This window comes from Cervus elaphus, chromosome 14 (genome assembly GCF_910594005.1).
Source record: "Cervus elaphus chromosome 14, mCerEla1.1, whole genome shotgun sequence".
In the NCBI taxonomy this organism is placed as follows: Eukaryota; Metazoa; Chordata; class Mammalia; order Artiodactyla; family Cervidae; genus Cervus; species Cervus elaphus.
Genome location: NC_057828.1, coordinates 33,138,997 through 33,158,269, shown reverse-complemented (window position 1 = coordinate 33,158,269; position 19,273 = coordinate 33,138,997). Strand labels below are relative to the sequence as shown.

At 39.1% G+C, this 19,273-nt stretch overlaps 1 protein-coding gene across 1 annotated transcript in view; it reads right to left on the bottom strand.

The window, feature by feature from the left end:
- Window positions 1–19,273, bottom strand: part of SMYD3 (SET and MYND domain containing 3) — a 709,727-nt gene that overhangs the window by 245,555 nt on the left and 444,899 nt on the right. The gene's annotated exons all lie outside the window — the stretch shown is intronic.

The following is a 19,273-nucleotide window of genomic DNA, read 5'->3' as shown; positions in this document are numbered from 1 at the left end:
GAGAATGTGAGGGTGGGATATTTCAAAAGAACAGCATGTATACTATCTATGGTGAAACAGATCACCAGCCCAGGTGGGATGCATGAGACAAGTGCTCCGGCCTGGTGCACTGGGAAGACCCAGAGGACTTGGGTGGAGAGGGAGGTGGGAGCGGGGATCGGGATTGGGAATACATGTAAATCCATGGCTGATTCATATCAATGTATGACAAAACCCACTGGAAAAAAAAAATAATAATAAAAAAAAAAAAGAAAAAAAAAAAAAAAAGAAAAACTAAACATGGAATACTTTAAAGTTGAAATAGTATTTAGAAGCCAAAGTCTCAGACTAGCAGTGCACCATGTCACTGCTCACAGACCCTCTTGGTGGACAGAGCTAGGAAATATCTATATGAATGACACAAAGATTTACATCTGTGTCTATTTCTACAACTCTCTCTACTGAATACCATGAGTTCACACCAATACCTTCAGTGAACAGTTGTTGTTCCGTCACTAAGTCATGTCTGACTCTTTGTAACCCCATGGACTATAACATGCTGGGCTCCTCTGTCCTCCACTGTCTCTCAGAGTTTGCTCAAATTCATGTCCATTGAGTTGGTGATACAATCCAAACATCTCATCCTCTGCTGCCTCCCTCTCCTTTTGCTTTCAATCTTTCTCAGCATCAGGGTCTTTTCTAATGAATCAGCACTTCGCATCAAGTGGCCAAAATATTGGAGCTTCCGCAACAGTCCTTTCAATGAATATTCAGGGTTGATTTCCTTTAGGATTGGCTCGTTTGATCTCCCTGCTATCCAAGGGACTTTCAAGAGTCTTCTCCAGCACCACAGCTCGAAAGCATCACTTCTTCTGCACTCAGACTTCTTCATGGTCCAACACTCACATCTGCACATGACTACTGGAAAAACCATAGCTTTGACAATATGGACCTTGGTGAGTAAAGTGATGTCCCTGCTTTTTAATACACTGTCTAGATTTATCATAGCTTTACTTCTAAGGAGCAAGTGTCTTTTAATTTCATGGCTGGCTGCCGTCACCATCCACAGTGATTTTAGAGCCCAAGAAAATAAAATCTGCCGCTTTTCCCCCATTTATTTGCCATGAAGTGATGGGACCAGATGCCATGATCTTAATTTTTTGAATGTTAAGTTTTAAGCCAGTTTTTTCACTCTCCTCTTTCACCCTCATCAAGAGGCTCTATGGCTCCTCTTCACTTTCTGCCATTAGAGTGGTATCATCTGTATATCTGAGCTTGTTGATATTTCTCCTGGAAATCTTGATTCTAGTTTGTGATTCATCTAGCCAGGCATTTTGCATGATGTACTGTGCATGTAAGTTAAATAAGCAGGGTGACAATATGCAGCCTTGACACATTCCTTTCCCAATTTTTAACCAGTCCATTGTTATTGTCAGAGTTCATCCTAATTTCCTCCCCTTCTAAAACAAGAAGTCATGTCTGTCACTCTCCCCTGGTCCTGCTTAGACGTGGACTTGGGAATGTTCTCCTCACTTCCCCTGAGTTCTGACACTCGGCTCTGGGCCTCTGTGGCTTTCCTCTATCCCTTGGTTAGGACCCTTTCCTAACCAAGGTTCCTAATTTGCTCTGCTTCATCTAATAACTTTTGCTACTGAACCACAGAGAAATAGTGAGAACAAGATATATTAGCAGCTTTATATATGAGTTTGAACATGTCATGTTTGCTAGTATATTTTCTGTGTGAAAATGGTTTCATATGTTTTGCTTATTTGTCTAAATGAATCTATGTCAATTTTATATTGATTAGCTTATTATGATCTTTGTATGGTAAAGGTATTAATTCTTTGGTTTCAGTGTTGCAAATAATTTCCTGACGTCTTCCTTAGTTCTTAATTTCTTTTATTTTCTTAACAAGAACTTTTACTTTGTTGATTAAGAAAATCTGAACTGTTTGTTGCTTTTCTACTGCCTCTGAGTTCCACTTGTTTTCTGAATTTCAGGCATTTCTGTTATTCTCTACACCACTGGTTCTCAAACAGGGATAATTTTGTCCCATAGGGGACATTTGGCAATGTGCAGATACTTGAGTTGTTGTTACCTGGGTAGGGGGAGTGTGATGCACATCTAGTAAGTTGAAGCCAGGAATGCTGCTAATCATCCTACAATGCACGGGACAGCCCCACAACCAAGAATGAAATATCAACAGCGTCAAGGTTGAAAAACCCTGTTCTATATTCTCTCCAGGGCTTCCCAGGTGGCACTAGTGGTAAAGAACCTGTCTGTCAATGCAGGAGACACCAGAGACACAGGTATGATCCCTGGGTAAGGAAGATCCCCTGGAGGAGGAAACGGCAACCCACTCCAGTATTCTTGCCTGGGAAATCCCAGGGACAGAGGAGCCTGGCGGGCTACAGTCCATGGGGTCACAAAGAGTTGGACAGACTGAAGTGACTGAACAGGCATGTACACAAGCATGCATATTCTCTCCACTGCTTATAAGTAGTCTTTTGATTTCTTCCAAAACAAGATATTGGAGAAGAAAGGGTAAAAAGGGAAGTATCTTTAATGTAAACAATGACTTTCTCTGAATTTGACTTATAAATATTGATCATAGAGCCTCCTATAATCCAAAGTGATTGTAAAAAAAAAAAAAAAAGTTGCTATTACTGTTTCCACACAGGATTCTCTCAGGTGAGGTCTTCACATAGACACTCACCTGATCATTCAGTCTTAAATCTGTGTTTGCAATATTGTCAAGAACCCATATCTAGATCATCTGGCTGCATTTGCTCTATTTTAAATGCCCACAAAAGGGAAGGCAAATAACAATTTGTTTCAAATCCTGTAATGCCAGTACCAAGGACCTTAGTACAAAAAAAAAAAAAAATACTAGTAAATACACATCTTTTAAACAAAGAGAAGGATTAAAAATAAAATCCTTGCTTTCTTGGAATTCAGGTTCCTGAAAGAAAATGTTTATATAGCAGAATAACATGAAGAGCTATAACAAGAGTCAATTATATATGCCTCCATAAAGCCGACAGTAAAAAGAATATATATGATATATTAGAAATAAAGGAGATTTTAAAACGTTTTTCTCTTTGCACACACAGCATGTATCTTCTTGCTTATAGAATTGTTACTGGCCTGCCAGAACAGTTTACTATCATTTTCACAAGTATCCAATTCTCAGAACCAAGGGATTTCAGGAGCTCCTCTACCCAATCAGAGCAATGTCTTTGTCCCAGATCCACCTGAACATAATCCGATCCTCCTGACAGACTTGGCATCTACTTTCTTCCACCCCTGCACGGGAAGAGAATGCGGAGTCCAATAAAACTTACCCAGAGGCTAACGGCGAAACAAAAACCTATGCTGTCTCCCTTTTCTTCGGCACAATACCTTGAAAAAAGTACCACTGGTAAAACAGTAGTCTCAGAATCTGTGATTTCCAGTGAGAAAGTGCTAAACTCATTAGAGGGGCTTCTTGTGGTCTTGATTCCCTAATGAGCTGTGGGAACTTACATAACGAGGAGAACTCTCAGTCTACATAATTCAAAAGCCTACACACCCTGTAAATTCTGTTTCCTCTCTTACATGCACTAAACTAGCTTTTGTTCAAATTTTTAACGACTCTATTTATAATACTTTTGTCTCTTTCCTGACTTGTTACAAGAAAAAAAGTCTGTGAAAATGACAAAATAATAATTATTATTTAATAATAACAACAATCAAAATAGTAGCTAACATTTATTGAATTGGGGGCTTTCTATGGTGTTACTTACTATTCTAAATGCTTTACATGAGTTTACGTGTGTTAACTCAATCCCATGGCAACCTATGAAGTAGATACTATTATTATAGTTATTATTCCCATTTTATAGATAAGGAAACCGAAGCCCAGGGGTTTACATAACTTTTTCTAGGTCTGAACCAGGACGGCAATCAGAAAGCCTGATTATAAAACCCACGGTACCAACCACTATTCGGCCTCTCTCATTTCCACCCTCCTCACAGCATTATGGGCTTCCCTGGTGGCTCAACTGGTAAAGAGTCTGCCTGCAATGCAGGAGACCTGGGTTCGATACCTGGGTTGGGAAGATCCTCTGGAGAAAAGGAAAGGCTACCCACTCCAATATTTTGGCCTGGAGAATTCCATGGACTGTATAGTCCATGGGGTCGCAAAGAGTGGGACACGACCGAGCCACTTTCACTGACTCGCAGCATTATGGTTTTTCTTTTTAGGTTCTTTAAGTCGTGTGCTAGAAGGAATGTTACTCTGTAATGGAAAATAAAACTTTATCTTTATTTTTGATTGAATCTGAAACTTCAACATTCAGTATTGCATGAAACCCAGAGCCCCCTTTTTTTATAAAGCCTAACTGCATGAGCATATTTACATAGTTACCAGGACAAATCTTTATAGGTTTGTCTGGATCACTGGTGAATTTGATTGCAAAAATAAAAGCTAAAAAGAACATCATTTGTTTTGTTAAGATGACCAGCAACTATTCACAATAACAATGGCTATCACAAGGTAGTCACTACATTATCTGAGAAAAAGGAAAAGTGGAGGGCATCTCTCGAAATGCAGATGAAAAGCCTCTCTACCATCTTCTCTCTCCACTCAGGGCAAAGATTGGAAGGACAATAGCTGCCCCAGTAGAGTTCAGGGAGACAGAGGAGCTCTGAAGCCTCATGATGCAGGTGCAGAATTCCACTACATCTTTCTGTCTTGGTGCAAAATATTTGTGACCCCATGGACTACAGTGGGCCAGGCTTCCCTGCCCTTCACTATCTCCTGGAGCCTGCTCAAATTCATGTCTGTTGAGTCACTGACGCCGTCCAGCCATCTCATCTTCTGCCCACCCTCCTACTCCTCCTGCCCTCAATCTTTCCCAGCATCAGGGTCTTTTCCAATGCATCAGTTCTTCGCATCAGGTGGTCAAAGAATTAGAGCTTTAGCATCAGTCCTTCCAATGAATATTCAGGGCTGATTTCTTTTAGGATTGACTGATTTGATCTCCTTGCAGCATAAGGGACTCTTGAGAGTATATTCTGACTTTGGATCTATCCATACTATCACACAGGCCCCTGCCACAGGGCAATCTGTGACCAGGCAACAGGAGCATGTGGACTGAAGCCCATGCTCAGGACTGCAGCCGATAGATCTGGAATCCTACAGCCACAAAGACACCTGCTTTGCCAACCAGCTGCCCAATCCGTATAAAGATCTGCAGGGAGATGTGAAAGAAAAACAGAGGTGCAGGAGAAGCTTCTGGGGAGGCAGGAAATTCACATATCAATCATTATACTATCGATTAGCCTCTGCACTCTCTGATGTAGTAATTAATCACCCTATTGATGAAAAGCCATCTCGGCTTTACAGTTCTGTTGCTTCCTCAGCAATACAGGCAAACGTTTCACACACCAAGTTTTATTTGTATATTATTCCTTCACTTTTTTAGGCAAATCTAAACCCATTCAAATGGAAAGTAGAAAAATGGAACTGCACTTTCCAGGGTGACAGTGAGCATAAGATATCTTTGTAAAAAGACTGTATCATTTCAGTATTCAGCAGGTGACCTCTTTGAAGATTAGACTCCTGAAGAGTAAGTCCCCCAAATTATTCCATAATCAGGGATTCTTCTCCTAGGCTCTGAATGACTCTGATAGCTGAAAACATGGACTCCACTGGCACCTGGGAGCCAGTACCGCTGAACAGAATCAAAGACTGGCTGACCTTGTATTAAATAAACAAAAATCTAATAAAACAACAGAAGAACTGAATTCTTTGTCATTATCAAGACGATACATTACTATGTTTAAGACATCAGGCCCTCTGGAGTTAGACTGTAACCTCTTTGCATAAGTCAATATGATTAACAAAAATTTGGCTCTCAAACATCAAAAATTATATATCAAAGAGAAATATTCATAAAAATGTATACAAACATGTATATAGATGTACACATCTGTACAAAGTTCATTATAGAAATACTTGTCATGGTATAAAAGAAAGATGAATGTCTATTTGCAGGGGGTTGGTAACATGTATTATAGTGCACATATGGATTCTGGGGCCGCCAGCCTTGGTTTAAATCCTGGTTACACTTGGTTTAAATCCACAGTCCACAACATACTCACTGTGTAACCTTGGGCAAGTTACTATACCTCTCTGAACCTTGGTTTCCTCATCTATGGTTTCATAATTTCTATGAAGAGCTCTGAAACAGTGCCTGGTTCTTGGTACAAACCTAATAGCTGTTAGCTATTATTTCAGAGACATCTTGGTGAATGGTAAATTTTGATCGTTCAGTGAGAATAAATGTAAAGGGTTTAATAAAATACCAGACACAGAATTAGAGTTCAACAAGTGTTAGCAATCATTATTATATAGCATTACCAGTATGCTTGAAGTAAAGTGAAGTGAAGTCACTTAGTTGTATTCCACTCTTTGAGACCCCATGGACTGTAGCCTACCAGGCTCCTCGGTCCATGGAATTTTCCAGGCAAGAATATTGGAGTGGGTTGCCATTTCCTTCTCCAGGAGATCTTCCCAACCCAGGAAATAAATCTGGGTCTCCCGCATTGTAGGCAGACGCTTTACCATCTGAGCCACCAGGGAATACCCAGTATGCTTGGTAAAACCCAAATAAACTTTTTGGCAACAAGTGACCATTAAAAAAAGGATAGACCTACATTTGTTAGCATGTTAAGATGGCCTTGAGTCATTGCTGCAAGCTGTAGATGAATACAAGTAGCATACCTCTATATGTATGCACATGACTCTGTGTGTGTGTGTGTGTGTGTGTGTGTGCACGTGCAGGGATACATACCAACTACGGATTCCCTTGGAAAATGAGAAGTCGCTAGGCAAACGAAAACTTTCACTTTTATACTTTTCATGATGTGAGAGTGATCCTACATCATAACAGTAAACAGTAATCATAACCATAACTCTAAATTTCTTATCTAAATTTGAACTCTGTGAAGAATCTTCTGCTGCTTCTTTACCACATCAGGACAGTAGGATATAATTTAGGGAGAATAAGGTCACTTGTTAGCCCAGGAAATTTTAGAGCAGCAATAATGTATACCTCTCTACCAACTCATTGTCTAAACTTTCCAGCCAGGGTTGCCTCTCCACCTAGGACACAGGCAGATATTTGTTCCTCTCAAACTTACTGGGTATTTGTCTTGGACTGGATATCCTCAGTGAGTGAAAACAGCTAAGAGGCAGAAGTGATGAGAATTAGAGATACATCTACTTAAAAAGCAAACTCTTGCTAATCAGTGATTACAGTCTCAAGAAATGATATGCTGAAAGGACTGATGGAAAGCTTTGCTAGAATGCATGTCCAGCAGAACTGTGGTCCTTTATTTTTATTTTTTAATAATTTTTATTGGAATACATTGCTTTACATTGCCATGTTAGTTTCTGCTGTAAAGCAGAGTGACTCAGCTATACACATATCTCCTCTTTTACGGGTTTCCTTCCAGAACTGTAGTCTTTAAAATTAGCAATTAGAAAAATGAAGATTAGATAATACAGCAAGCTCTAACTGATAAGTCAAATATGTTTTATTATATTACGGAATTCGGATACAAGGAAAACTGAATCTGGGAAAATGACCAAATGAAGTTGCTTGAATCATTTTCCTTTTTTTTCCTCCAATGGTTTTCACCAGAAAAGGGTCATGCTTTTTCATTTTCCAAAGTCACTACTATTTGAGAATTGTTAAGAAGACAATTCTTTTCTGTGTATAGGATGAAGCTGAGAATGAATGCTTCATTTTGGGCCCTAGTCTTGTTTGGAAAATGAAACTGTGGCTTTGATTTTGAGACAGACAGACATAGATAACGTAGAAGAAAAGAGGAATGAGGAATTAAACCACATGAGTGTAAATCCTGGCTCTCCACTTTTTAGTTATTCATGTTAGGCAAATTGTTTAATCTCTCTGGAGTTTAAGTTTCTTCATCATGTAAGTGAAGGTATGCACTATTAGAATCCCATTCAGAGTACTATTCTAAGGATCATATGAGTTAATTTCTATGAAGTGCTCTAAAACAGTGACTGGTTCTTAGTACAAACCTAAGCTATAAACTATTATTTCAGAGACATCTTTGTGAACGGTAAATTTTGATCATTTAGTGAGAATAAATAGAGAACAATGACAGATTAACTCCTTCAAATTATCATATGTATGACTACCACTATACTAGGTGGGAGGAGATGAAATAAGAAACTACAGAGATCATCAATTGACAGACAGTCAGATGTCTTGGTCAGGTTACCTAGGAGTGAACTCAAGCTAAAATCAGTACTTGTATCACAGTCCAGTATTTTTTTCAACCACATCTTACCATATTCTGCCTTCTGCAATATGATATGGAAGCAAAAAATAGTAATCTCAAGTACAGTAATAGATATACAATATAGTTTTTTTTAATACCTAATCCAGATGGTATGGCTAGGGCCTATATTACAGTTGATAAAAAAAAAGCTACCTAAAAATGGGTAATTTTATCTGATAGACATGAATTCCAGCAGAAGGCTGAGAATCCATTCAGTTAGAACTTTCCTGAGCACCTGCCACTTACCTAGAACATGCTAACTGTAGAGGGCACAGACGAATAGCCTTGGTCCCTAAGACTGTGTGAATGAGCAACAGTGTGTCGTAAAGTACTGATAAGATCTCGGGGATATGCTCAGAAAAGTGCAGGTGCGCTACTACTCTTGGCCAATGCAGCTGAGCCACGTAGGTGGATGAGCCCAGGATGCTGGGTTGAGAAATAGGCCTGCAGTCTGAACCCAGGATACACAATACAGCTTAATCTTTTTCCAGAAAAGGAGAACCTCAGTATAATCTCTGTCTGAACAACAAAAAGTTAAAGACTATATTGATGAATAGCATCTAGAAAGGAAGTTATGACAGATATGATCCAAGAGGAAAACAAACACAGAAATAAAATAGATCGCTTTGAACGTAAGAGCACTATCAGTAAGATTTGTCTCCTCCATCCAAATGCTTGCTAAACTCAGAGATTCCTAACATCCCGCCTGCCAATGCAGGGGCCACAGGTTTGCTCCCTGGTCAGGGCTTCCCTGGTGACTCAGGCAGTAAAAAACCCACTTGCAATGCAGAAGTCCTAGGTTTGATCCTTGGGTTGGGAAGAACCCCTGCAGAAGGAAATGGCAATCCACTCCAGTATTCTTGCCTGGTGAAATCCACGGACAGAGGAACCTGGTGGGCTGCAGTCCATGGGGTTGCAAAGAGTCAGACACAACTAAGTAACTGACACTTTCACTTTCTGGGAACTAAGATCCAACATGTCTATGGCAACTAAGCCCCCAGGCGACAACCACCGAGCCGCACTCTCTGCAGCCACGCGATGCAATGATAGATCCCACACACCAAGACCTGACATGGCCAAATAAAAAAATTAACTTTTTTTTTAAAAAAGAAATTCACTGAGGCAGTATAAGTCTCTCATTTGCAGATAAAATTAAAAGTGGATTCCCCTCCTGGTAATGAACTACCTTATACATTAAAGCATTTTTTTTTCCTATATGCTTCTAGCAATAGCATTTATGACTCTGTGATATAGGGTTCTCACAGGAAATCACATAAACAAAGGAAAGATCATTGGCATGATAATCACTACAATAGATCAAACTAAACAATCCTGATGGCATATTACCTATCTGCCAAGAAAAGAGGGCGTGAGAGCTTCAGCTCAGACCACCCTGGAATCTTACTTATGTATTTATTACGTATTAAACACTGAGATCTAAAACTGAGTGAAGAATTAACTGGGAAAATCTGTTATTATAATAGAAATAATATCGACCCCTGGAAATAAACATTATTTCACGTTACAAAGATGTTAAGTTATGGTGGAAGCTGATTTCAAAAGGCTTTGCTGCTATGAACATAAAACCAGGTCATTTTCATTCCGGCTCCATCGTAGTCTGCTGGGACGTAACTGAAATCAGCCATTTTAATTCAGAAACAATATTTAGGTTGCAGAAAGCAGTGATGACGACCCTGCCTTTGTTTAAAATCTCTGAAACAAAAGGGATATTTTTTGTAATAGCATAAATTACACAGGCTGTAAAGTTGTATAGAAAAGACCCTTTACTCTTGCGGAAATGTGCAATTGTGTGGCTGCAATTTTCTGAAACTGCTTAATAAAACTTTATCCTTTTTATCAGAATAAAAAAGCAGAATACCAATAGCTCCATCATAGGCACCCAGGTAACAACACTCTCCTTTTAGGGCACGGAGTAGTAATAATTAAATGTTGGTCAAGCACATTGAGAACTCTTCTCCCAAAGGACAGTTACCTGTCAAGACATCACCCAGAAATAACCCTTCAGATTACAGGAAGGGGCTGCAATTCCCTGCAGTGCATCTAATAACTATAAACACCGTCAGGGTTTCAGTACCTGCCACGAGCAGATCAGCTCACACCTGGGTTTGTCTCACTCTCCCCCCTTCTTCCCCCACTCTCATCTTTCCCACAAACACAGCAGTAATTGATGGCATCTGTCTTTCTGAGGATCAACCATCAGCAGCTGCCTGTCCCAGCACTGAAGGATGTAAGAGCTGAAAGAGAGATGGCAACCAGATAGAAAAGGGATGGAGAGTTTCTATCTATCCAAGCCTGGGCTTTGCCCTTGATTCACTGGACAAGTCCCTTCAACCTCTCAGCAAAGCAGGGATCATAAAACTTGCTACCTTTGCATCGAAATGCTAGGAGCTCTAATTTAACAATGTCTCTCATGGACTCTGGTACCTCTGTACTGATGCTTGTGGTCTCCTCTCATGTTCAAGTTGCATGACCATTAACCCACCTCCTCACTTTTAGGGATCCAAGGTCAGGCAGAAACAGCATCCTCAGTCTTTCATTCCACCATTACGTGTAAAGACTACATATTGTATTAGAGTCCTTGACTGGAAAAGGTATGGATGTGGGGAGTCAGACAGACCTGAGTTCAAGTCATAGCTCTGCTGCTTACTAGCTATGTAAGCTTGGGCAAGAGAACTGACTACTCTGAGCTTCAGTTTCCTCATTTGTAAATAATTAATAGCAGTAGTAGCAATAGTAGCAGTAGTAAATAAAGAAAATGCATACTTTAGAGGATCACTGCAAGTTTCAAACAACATGTGCAACTACCACACAGCTTGGGAATTGTACTTCTGAGTATTTATCCCAGAGAAATGAAAACTCCTATTTCTATAAAAACCTGTGCATGAATTTTATAGCAACTTTACCTGTAATAGCCATAAACTAGAAGCAACTCAGATGTTCTTCATGGAGTGAAAGTAATAAATGGAATATTATATATTATATATTATACTTAGTAATAAATGGAATATTACTAAATCATAAACAAGGAAGAAATGATTGATACACACAACAACCTGGATGAATCTGCAGAGAATTAGGCAAGTGAAAAAAAAAAAATCCAAAAGGTTGCATAGTATATGTTTCTATTTGTATATCATTCTTAAAATGACAAAATTATAATATATGTAATCTACAATTATCTCAAAATAAAAGGTTTAATTAAAAGAAATTTTAAAGATAGTGCATATTTCAGAAGATCACACAAGGATTAAATAATATATGGAAGTGAAAAATAAATGATTATTAAATATTATATTGAAAATCTCCTAGAACAGTCTGTTCTTGGCAAAAACAGAGACTCACTAAATGTTTGTTTCTTTCCTCCAGGAAGTTGTTCATAGATAGAATGTGTTCTGGTGGATTTTTGTGGCTCAAATGAAAACATAACTCCATGAAAACAGTCTGATAATAATACAAGTCTTTCTTGGCCTCTTTTTCTGTAAATCTAGACTTTCAGGAAAATTTGCATTATTTCATATCAAACAAAATCGGCCCAATTCCCACAGAAAAACTGTGCAATTCAGACATCACCAAATTTCTTTATCAAAAATGTGAATAGTGGGGCAGGCAGCAGTGGATTTTGATTTAGTTAGCCAAAGGCCACCATCAAAAGAAAAACTATGGCCAAAAATCAGTTTGTATATTCCATTAGCAGGCATTGAAGAAAAAAAGAGGAAAGGATAAAACCTGGCTTCATCCGCTCAAGGATTCACATCTAGTTAAGGAAGGAAAAGTCACACAAGAAGAGGTCAGAGAACAAGTAAGTGGAGAAGAGACCATCGGTGCAAAAAACGTGCTGAGAAGGGAGAGGTGAGTGGGAGCTGGGATCTGGGCGCATGGCTGGGAGGGGGCAAGGCATGACCTAGCAGGATGTGAAGGTCGGCACAGTGCCCCTTTGGTCCTGTTGTCTGCTACACGGCCTTGGCCTCCTGAAGGACGGCAGCTGACCTCAGTATTTTCCTGATGCTCAGAGAGAGAGCTTTCCCAGAGAGCTCTAGGCCCTCTATCTGAGTCCTACTGTATAAATTAGCTTGCATGAAGCTCCTAATTACAACACAGGCAAAGGAAAGGAAAACACACACACACATACGCACAGTGGATGAAACGCCAGAGTGTTCTAGCCCCCAAAATAAAATAAGGAGCAAAGTCTTTGGCAGGACAAACATTCCCACACCTTATCCTCCAGTTCACTGCCTCAGGATACAGAATTACCAGGTGGCCCCGTCTGAACTCTTCAGTTCTAAATTAGGGCCTGAAATGATCCAAATGCTGTGCAAATCTTTTTCATGCCAAAATGAAGGTGGTAAATACATCTTTATTCCACTGATCAAAACCTGGCAATTTGGGATGTTAAACCCCTACTCCATAGCCATGTATTTGAGGAACATATGTTTTCAGAATAGCATTTATTGTATAAATGCCATCTCGTTGCAAGTCTTCCAGCTAGGAGAGTTTCCTGGAAGCTGCTGGTCTGGAGTTGAAACAAATGGAAGGGAATGAGGGTCACAGCCTACAGCAAAGTTCCGAGATGACTTCTCTGCCACTCACCAAATGAGCCTTTTGACAGACTCCAACATCAGGACAGTATTGTCATTTCATGAGGTGAGCTATTGGCAGACAGATGCCTCCGAACCACATTAATTGGAACCTCTTGTCACAAGATAGCAGCATTTCAATTTCTCTGTGGATGCTCGTGTGCTACACATGGTATCTGGCAGGTGTAAGAATCTCATCTCTGATTGCCTATATTCTCAATCTACTTTCTCGGCCTATTTTCGTACTGCAAAGCAATTACGGTGGAAAATCAGTTTGCAACATGCGCTCATCCATATTCAGTTCTTTCCACTTCAGGCAAATATTGCCCAGAAAAAAAAAATAAAAGGAGACAGATTTGAGAAATCCAGATCTGTTCCTATATTTTGATCCCCTGATTGTCCAAATGTTTACTTGTTGATAATCCACAATTTGCTCCATGTCAAAATAAATATTCAAAAGACGTAGCTCCAAATAACTAAAGCATACATCTCTCTTTAGGAGGGATGACACATGGAGAGAAAAATCTCAATATATAGACCAATAGATACGGGCAGGATGAAAGCACAATGAATTAATTGAAAGCACAATGATAGAGAATAGTTAAAAATAAATAAACAGTGTTATTGATTTCAAGTATGCTGAGGAAAACAAAGATTTAAGAGGCAGTACCTGGGACCATGACCAACTGGCAAACAAAACAGGGCTGAGGAGGAGACAGAGTGTCCTCACTGAAGCCTCAAGAGCCAGACCATTAACTTGGATCTCCCAATCAGCTTCTCAGATCTTGTTTGTGAAATTAACAGAAGTCACAAGTTGGGGACTAGAATTTTGAGATTCTCCTAAATGAAATTTTCATATGAAAGCTACCTAAGACTGCAATTAACTTGTCCATAAGATTATTTTTACTTTATTTTTAAATAGGTAGGGGACACAATTTTTGAGAGTAAGAGCCAGGTGTGTCCTGCTTTGCCTGGAAAAGCAATAGTTCTTCTTCTTTTGTGTGTGTGTGTGTAATAAAGTTTTATTAAAGTATAAAGGAGATAGAGAAAGCTTCTGACATAGGCATCAGAAGGGGGCAAAAGAGTACCCCTTTGCTAGTGTTAGCAATGAAAAAGGTAATTCACTGACATGAATCAAAATTGAAAAGGTTCAAAACCACAAAAAAGTCTCCCTGCCCAGTACCCCGTCTTTAGAGGCATCCAACTTAACCAGTTTTACTTTTATGCATATAAAAGTATGTTTATGTATTCTTTTCCTTCCTAATTTTTACCCAAATGGTCATGTACTACATAGTCCATTTTCATTTTCTCTGCACACTAAACAATATAACATAGATTTAATTTCATATGAGGGCATAAAGAATGAGTGTCCTCATTCTTTTTTATGACTTTATAGTATTCCACTGAACAGACATAGCTTAATTTAAATAACCAGTCTATTGGTGAATGTTATTTCCATTCTTTTCATATTACAAATAAGGCTGCAGTGAATGTCACTTCAAGTATTTGCTAAAGTATGTAGTAAATAAATTCATAGAAGTGTAGTTGCTGAGTCAAAGGGTATATGTATTTGTAAAATATATTCACACACACACACACAGAGATTGTTTCTCTGTACCCTTGCTAACACAGGGTACCAGTGAACACCTTGCTCCTTGCCAATCTAATTGGGAAAAAAAAGAAAGACATTTCAGTGTAAGTTTTCACTTACATTGCTCTTATTATGAATGAGTTGAGGATTTTTTCATCTGTGCCCTAGGAGGCTGACCCCTGAGGACAGCTTCACCTGACCTCTCTTGCCTGGCAAGGGTCAGTAATTGGGAGGCACCAGGAGGAGACTGGAAGGTAGGAGAGAGATATCAAGGCCTTTCTTTCCTATTTCTGCCTCATCCCAATGCCATGATTCTCATGGTGGCTATGTGCCTCCATATTTACAGCCTCCTTTGGGCAATCCGTCATCCCCTGCTACGATGTTCTCACTGAGTTCTAGTAACACTGTTTTCCCTCTGTGTGCCCTCCACCCGGAGTGATGGTGATGGCTTCCTGCGCTTGCTGGTCTTTGAGTGTCTCATCACACCTCGTTCATTCCCTTCATCTTGCCCCTTAATCTGAGTCCTCATTTGAAAACTGTTAGCTGTTTTTGTGTTTTGCTGAGACACTGACATACAAGCCCCTTGCCTATTTTTCTACTGAGCTGTTTAGTCTTTCCCATATTGATTCATAGCTGTAGGAACTCATTATGCATTAGAGCAAAGAGTGGCAAACTTTTTCTATAAAGGGCCAAACAGTAAATCTTTTTGGCTTCATGTGCCATATGATTTCTGTTGGAACTGCTCAAGTCTGCCACCGTATGGTGAAAACAGCCCCAAACAAGATGCGAACCAATGGGTGTATAAATCAAGTTCTAAAAAACTCAGTTTATAAAAGCAGACTGAGTTTGGCCTTGGGACTGTACTCACAGACCCAGCATTAAGCAAATTATCCCTTCCCTAGGTTATGAGCTGCAAATATTTTTTCCCCCAGTTTGTTTTTTTATAGGGGTTTGGCTATGCAGATGTTTTTTTAATGTTTATTTTAACATGGTAGAATTCATCTTTTATTTATGGTTTCAGATCTTTGTGTTACACTCAATAAAAAGAACAAGGAGTCAGGAAAACCACAAGAAACTCAAAGCAGAAAGCCTGCATCTTAAATTCAATCAGGTAGCCCGTGCTACCATCAATAGTCTATTTATTAATGAGACCACTCAGCCTTCTAAGATCAGAGTTTTAACAACATGTCTCAATTAGTGAAACCTATTTCTCAAATAAAATCTTCCATAGACGGAAGACTGAAACATGAAATAGAGCGAGCACCATGGCTGAGGCAAACTGTCTACTCCCGAAGTGCGAGAGTGACCTCCCAGCCCACTGGATTCTGGACGGTAAAAACCACTTCTCTACATAAATACTAAGGACCTTAGAACTCAGAAGAGTTTTTACATCATATTCTTGTAAAAATTCCAAGAATTCTCCACTGCATCATGTACAGAGGCAGATGGCACGCCCACCCCACCATCTTTCCATCAGCAGACATATGGGACATCTGCTGCAGGTCTCACCATGAAAGCAATCTCTCAGTGTTTCCATCTCAGACCCACACACCACTTCCTGTATAATTTTGCTCCAAGGTATAAGGGTTCTTGGCCTTAGTTTGTAGAGAATTTAGTATAGTGAATATCCGCTGTCTACAAATTAAAAAACAAATAACTTCAGGGACATTTTGGAAGTAGAAACGGGGAAATTAAAGCATTGCCAATTTAAATACCTATTTCCATAAACTAGGAAAGGTTTTCCTCGTAGGAAAAAAGTGCCGGGCATTCAAGTCTCTACTGGGGTTTAATATTTGAAAGCCGCAGTTAGCGTCGCTTATTTTCTCCCGTCATGAAGAAGCAAATCCAGTTACAGGCGAAGGAACAAAACACAGATTGTGGAGATTTAGAGATTTCACCATGAATTTACCTTCTACACAATAATACTAGTAATGAGTAATAACAATCTAAAATTTTTCAGTGGAGGTAAAAAATAATCTTTGAAATTGCAATCAATTGCTCTGTCCATGACAGAACACATTTACTCATATTTAGATGCCCTCCTCTCCATATATGGGTATATGCAGATGTACAAATTATATGTTCATCCATATGTAAACATAGATATAGGCAGATATATACCCACCCTCATCTCATGATATTGCCTAGAAAATATATATTAGAAAATATACATTTACAAAGGCCAACATATAAAACCAAGATGGCCAAGGTAAATATAGGCTTTGGAGAAGAAGAAAGACACAGCTCAGTAATAAGCACAATACCTAGGATAATCTGAGGGAGCCTTTGAAATGCAACCATAATATCACTGTATTCCTCAAAGGAATAACTGATGCTTACAAACTGGCTAGAGACTTCTTGTCTCCATTTACTAATTGACTCAATAAATTTTACTAAGCGCCTAATGTGCAAGAATACCATGTGGGATTAAAAGGGTAGGGGTAATTGGTGACAGCTGAGTCACAAGATAGCAAACATCAGTTAAACATGGCAATAAAGAGAGGAGAACCCTTGAAAGAAAAGCTGCGGACGGGAGTTTTCTCAACTGATTAGGTCCTGTTGCAGTGGAAGCAAGGTCACAGGTTCAATCCTCTCTTTGCCAATTACCTTTTATGGTGTTTCAAAGACATAGACCAGGCCTGAGTATTCTCAACACCCTAGCAGGAGATCAAAAGAGATTTGGGGAGAAAAGAGAGTGGTTCAGCCCAAATCCATCCCAAGTACTAGAAAAGTAACTTATATTAATTCAGGGTGAATCAGTACCACTATTTTTGTCTAAGTTATAGTGAATGTCCAACATAATATGTGGCTATGTACAATTAAGTATTATAAAACATTTCTCTTGGGTAGTTTTAAACTAGATTTATTCAGTCACCTAATAAGACACTGTAATGAATCAGAGAAAGCATTCACCTTTCAAATGGATGTATTCTAATGTTTTGGTTTACAAGTAATTTGGGGCTGTTTTGGATATTTATTGCATCACAATCTGAATGTTATTAACATGCAAAGATTAAAAAGGAGGATTTATTTAGCTCCAACCTAAGGGGTTAAAGAAATAGGAAAACCACCAGGATTAAAACTCTTCGCTTTTAATCCATCACAGCGTATTCAAAAGTCAACTACTTGTGCTTTGTTACCAGAGATCTAAGAAATGCTGTTGCTTATCTTTTCTCTTACACAAACATGAACTTGGGCTTGGAATGACTCTGACACAACACTTTCCTTCTCTCAAAGGAACTATCCCAATAAAAGCTGACAATGCCCTCCAAACACTGCTTTCTGATAGGAATTTGCCAAATTAGTTCCAAATGCAGCTCCCAGCGCCAGAAATACTCTTGAATTCAGCCACATTGGGATAAAGCCTTCTGGGTATCAGGGGTCTCAACTGGGGCTTATGTTAAACCGGTAGTTACAAACTCTGCTTCCCAGAACCTCCCCAGAGTCCCACAGCCTGGGGGTGGGGCAACCAAGGAAGAGGTGTCAGACTCTGGGGATCCCCATTCCCCTCACATTCCCCTCAGTAAGCATTCTATATACTCTTACCAAAATGGCTTGGTGGGCTCCTGTATCCTCTTTCATTTAAAGAAAGGGTTTTATGCTAAAGTATTTGGACAACTCCTATACTAAGCTGACTCTTAAATTCCTACAGAGCATTAACATTTTATAGTCTACCCTTCACTGATTCTACTGTCTTAATATCCTGCTGCTTAGAATTTTGTTTGAAAATGGTTAAATGTTGCACAAATGGCAAATAACTGAAAGACAGATGGTTGTGCTTTTTCCATTTCTGATATATAACCAGTGAGGAACTACTCACTAGGAACTACTTCCTAATTAAGACATACCTATCATCCAGAGGGGACTTTAAAGTCCCCATGCAGTGAAAACATTTGATGTTCCTTACTCTTCCCACAATGGAGATTTCAAAATAAAAACACTATACATCAAAAGAAAAATGCTGCATATGCTGAAATTAAATACATCTTTACAGAACTTCTAATAGTAAATTTCTGGTTAACTTGTTTGGACTTGATGTTTTTTATGAAAGTAAATTGTATATGTGTATGTTTGCCTGTGCGTGCATCTCAATGCTGCTGGGGTATTAAGCATGCACACAACAGCCTGAAATCTGCCTTGTGGGCAATTCAACAATGGTTATAATCTACAAGAAAGTAATTCTAAAGAGAGCTAGTAAAACATTCATAGCTAAAGCAATCAAATACACTGGCTACATTAGGAAAATCTTAATTTCTGGTTCTGGGAGACAATTAGAGGGGTCGTAATCTCTTTCCCAGTGGATTCAAAAGGAGTTATATCTAGCTAAATTTAGATAGTATGAAATCCTTATTATAAAAATAAAGATTTGACCAAATAAATAGTTTGCATTCCTAGATGAAACTACCAATAAGGAAATTATCATACTATGCCTTAAAGCCCTTATTGAGGTACTTTGTAACACTTTTCTCTAACACCTTCACCTATAGAGTTAGTTTCAGTGTGTGTTCATTTCATAGTAAAGGAAATTGAGGATCAAAAGATTAAGGAACCTGTCCTAGGTCATATGACTGATAAGTGACATTTTGAGGATGTGACCCTGGGCCCATCTGATTGTTAACATCCATTTTTACCCAAATAAAATAGGCTGTTGAGGCATGTTATCTGTATATCCTAGAATGAATATTAAAATGACAATGTATAGCTTAACAGTGCCCCTCCAAAGCCTATTCTCGTTCAGATAATCCTTAGG